At 44.5% G+C, this 4,667-nt stretch overlaps 1 protein-coding gene across 1 annotated transcript in view; it reads right to left on the reverse strand.

Moving 5' to 3' along the window:
• The window catches only part of ILKAP (ILK associated serine/threonine phosphatase), a 38,622-nt gene that overhangs the window by 28,496 nt on the left and 5,459 nt on the right, over positions 1–4,667 (reverse strand). The window lies entirely within an intron of this gene.

The raw sequence follows: 4,667 nt of genomic DNA on the forward strand, positions 1-4,667 counted from the left end.
CCCCACAAGAAGCACTGGTGGCGCAGTGGCTAAGCACTCAGCGGCTAACAGAAAGGTCAGCAGTTGGAACCCACCAGTGGCTCTGCAGGAGAAAAGACCTGGTGGTTTGCTCCTGTAAAGATGACAACCACAGGAAATCCTACAGGACGGTTCTGCTCTGTCTTACAGGGTCATCATGAGTTGAAATTGACTACACAGCAATGAGTTCACACATCCTTACACATATATCGTGACTTAATCTGCGAGACTGCCAGGCAAAGGGTGTAAGCAGTTTAAATTTGACAGATGCCAAAACGAGTCCCCCCCGCAAAATGATAGTAACTCCCACTCACAAGACTTTTATGAAGATAACCACTTCTCCACATCCTCACCAACATGTTACCAATTTTTGCTAATCTAATGGGGCTTGGGAAAAAAAAAAAAAAAGGCTCTTTCAGGGATTTTGATATTTCTTTCCTCGGGGACTAGGGAAGTGGAGCTTGTTCCTGTTGATGGCCGTTCGTACTTCCTCTGTGAGCTGACAGGATGCAGCCTCGGACCACTTTTCATTGGCTTTTTCTTATTAACGTGCATAAGCCTTTTGCTTATTAGGGATGTTAACTTCTTGTTAGGTGCCGTTGAGTCAGTTCCAACTCATAGAGACTCTGTCTACAACAGAACAGAACACTGCCTGGTCCTGCGCCATCCTCAAAATCATGCTTAACCATTGTTGCAGCCACTGTGTCCATCCATCTCGCTGAGGGTCTTCCTCTTTTTTGCTGACCCTTTACCAGGCATGATGTCCTTGTCCAGGGACTGGTCCCCCCGTTAACATGTCCAAACTAACTTAGTCCAGTGTATTGCGGGTATTTTCTCTTAGTTTGTCTTTCACCTTGTGGTATCTTTTGTCCTGCAGAAATCTGTGATTTTTTCATGGTTACACCGATTTTAATTTTTTTATGACTTGAATTTTTTCTTGCTTAACTTTGAAGTTTTATAATTGTTCTAAGTTTTCTTCTACTACCTTAACCTTTATTTTACACTGAGATATGTAAATTTTTTTTAAAGAAATATTTTTAAGATGGCTCGGACAAGCAAATATTCACCTGGTCTTTGAGAGCCGACAATCAGTTTTAAAGCGTACTTACGATGAACAACCCAAACCCACCGCCATCAAGTCAACTCCAACTGATAGCAACCCTACAGGACAGAGAAGAGCTGCCCCACAGGGCTTCTAAGGCTGTAACCTTTACCGAAACAGACCGTCACACCCTTCTCCTGCAGAGCAGCTAGGCTCTAAACTGCTGACCTTTTGGTTAGCAGTTGAGCACTTAACCACTGTGTCACCAGGGCTCCTTGTACTTACTATAGCAACCAAAGAAGTGAAAGAACCACCCTGTAAAGCTCAAACCAAGTTACTGCCGAAGCAATTCTAAATCACGACACCTGTATTGTGTTTGGATTGCCAAATACAAACTGTCAGTCTTAAAAACGCTTAAGCCAGCACTTTTAAGGGTATGACAACAGAGAAGTTCCATTTCTGTCTGATATGAACAAACACATTCCTCTTTTAGGTAAGCTATATATATTTTAAAAACTTGATTCACTCAAGCTTCAAAACCCGTAAGTACTGGGATGAAAACTACTAATTTAGCACAATACCTAAAAATATTTAATGCATTCTTTCTACATTTTTTCTTCAGACCATAAAGATTAAGAGGCTCGGGTTAGGAACCTCAGTGTCACTTTTAAAACAAAACAAAATACACTTGCTGTGGTCTGAGCAGGCCAGCATTTCCTCCCTGTGGACACTGTGTTTCCACAAAATCCATTTAGGACTGCATTTTGTTTCCTTTAAACAGCTCTTCAAATGAACAGCTCGTATGATCATGGCCACCAGTTCCGAGGTGATAACTATGCGCTCCACGCCATGCGGAGCAGCTGACGTGGATACGATTCCATCCTTACGGGAACAGAAGGAGGTGCCGCCACTAATTACAGAAGACACAAGGCTGGAATTTGAAACCGGTCTGATTGCATTTCCTGAACAACTCTTTTCGGGGACAGTGAAAATGACTAGTTTTGTTGTTTTTTCATTATTCCCTCGTTAGCTTGGAAATTGGGGCACTCACACGTGAAGTGGGGGGTCACGTGAGACGGTGCAGTTTAGTGTCATCCTGCCATCTGCTTTATGTAGCCAACCTTTCATTTATGCCATTTTTAGTTTTATCAATTTATCAACTGATATGATTAATTTTCTGAAATGAAATATGGTGTATAAATAAATAAAATCACAGTACTTTCTCAAGAACAGGACATCAGATTCTGTTCTTGTTCAAATGACTTTTTTTTAACCTATTAAATCTCATCTTAGCTAACTGCCTGTTAAGGTAACTCTGGATCCCAATTCTGTCAGTTATGATACCAGAAAGCATGCCCTCTTCGTTTTAAAGACACTCAGCCGGGCAGGACCTGTGACTGCCAGTGCCCTCAGAGCTTGCAGGTGGCAACGACCCCTGGCATCCTGTCATCTGGGCCAAGGCTGGGAGCTTGAGGCTGGAGACAGCGGCAGGATGTGCTCTCCCCACTGTATCTGGCTACAGGCTGCTAACGGATAACTTGTAAGACTTAGAACCGTCAGGTCCTGTACCATCTCAGGGGTCCCTGGGTGGTGCAAATGGTTAACGCGCTCAGCTGCTAACCAAGGTTCGAGTCCACCCAGAGGCACCTCAGAAGAAAGGCCTGGAGATCTACTTCTGAAAAATCGTTGAAAACCCTATGGTGCTCTTTCTACTCTGACACACGTTGGTCACATGAGTTGGCATCAACTCGGCAGCCAACTGGTTTTTGGTGGTACCATCTCAAGGGCGCCTTCCCTGAGCAGACCCAAATTAATTTCACATAAAAAACAATAGGTCAGCAGGCACACTTGTGAATCCAAACACAGCCAGTGCCACTGAGTCGATTCCGACTCATAGCGGCCCTACAGGACAGAGAAGAACTGCCCCATAGGGTTTCCGAGGCTGTAATCTTTACAGAAGCAGAGTGCCACATCTTTCTCCCGTGGAGCAGCCGGTTGAGTTCAAATCTCTAACCCTTCTGTTAGCAGCCAAGCACTTAACCACTACGCCACCAGGGCAACTACCCAAACATATTCAAATAAAAATCATACTCCATCAACAGCATAAAAAGACTGCACACATAAAAAAAAAAAAAAAAAAACCTAACCCATTGTCGATTCCGACTCACAGCGACCCTATACGAAAGAGTTGAACTGCCCACAGAGTTTCCAAGGAGTGGCTGGTGGATTCAAACTGCTGATCTTTTGGTTAGCAGCCAAACACTTGACCACTGCATCACCAAGGCCCCACATAAAGCCAAAGTTTCTACCCAAAATAAAACCAGAACTGAGGTTATCTTTAAAATGAAGGTCACAAACTCAAGGACCAGCTATCTGGATACTTCCATACCATCAGAACGGTCAGCGGGGAGAAATAACGGTGCATCACTGGGAAAAACATAAATTCCAAAACGACCCGATACAGACGGGCAGTGCACATGTGAAAAGCCCAAACGGAGGCCCTGAGAAGGGCAGGACGAGCCCTTTTGAACCCCAAACTCCCCCCACCCCACACACACTGGTATGCTGTTCAGGCAAACTAGAGACCTTGGCATCCCCCTTCGAGTACTTGTTCCCTTATCTAGATCCCTACTCCCCCGCCTGTCAGCCTCTGGTCTACCCATCCTCAGAGGTCCAATTCAAATGCTGCCTCACGCCAATGTCTCCCTCACGGGACAACAAAGATCACTCCTCAGGGTAGAGAGCATTTCTCAGTCATGAACTTCTGCTAGTGGGCAGTGCAAATGGTTAACCCAAGGGTTAGGGGTTCCAACTCACCCAAAGGCACCTTGAAAGAAAGGCCTGGCAATCTGCTTCGAAAAGGTCATAGCCTTGAAAACCCTGTGGAGCACAGTTCTCCTCTGACACACATGGGTTCACCATGGGTTGGAAGAGGACAACTGGTAGTACCTTTAATTACAATCACTTGCATTCAGAATTAAACTCTTAGAAAGCAAAGGCGGAGACTTATTCACCTTTGTATTCCCTACAACAATGGTTCCCACACAACTGGAATCACCTGACTGATTTAAAAAACACAAGCCCAACAGGAAGAACCTGCAGGATTGGTGTATGTTTTCCTGTGTATATTCACACCACCAACAAAAAATATTATTTAAAAAGTCAAAACAAAACACTGATTCAGGACCTCACTCCGAGGGTTCTGATTCCGTGGGTCTGAGGTGGGCCTGAAAATCTGAGTTTGTTTGTAAAGTTTCCAAGTTTTCTGCCACCTGGGTTTGGAAATAAGGCCCTAAACTCCAGCATCCAGCTGGAGGTTAGTATTAATTAAACCTGGAGGAACTACACTCCACCAGATGCCCAGGATTAACACGTTAACATTTCGTACGGCTAGTCTGTTCAGCAGCTAACACTCTGCAAGGGCGTGCGAGATGAGCCTGGTGCTCTAACTTTCACAGAGAGGACTTCACTGATGCAGTATAGAACAAAACGACCCTGAACCATAACATCACAGCCTCACTGAGCGTGAATGCTTTCTTCTGAGCTTCAAAACCACGAAGGATTAAGTTGGTGATTGATTGTCTCTCCGGCTACAAAATAAAAAAAA

The sequence above is a fragment of the Trichechus manatus genome, unplaced genomic scaffold (assembly GCF_000243295.1).
Source record: "Trichechus manatus latirostris isolate Lorelei unplaced genomic scaffold, TriManLat1.0 scaffold00165, whole genome shotgun sequence".
Classification (NCBI taxonomy): Eukaryota; Metazoa; Chordata; class Mammalia; order Sirenia; family Trichechidae; genus Trichechus; species Trichechus manatus.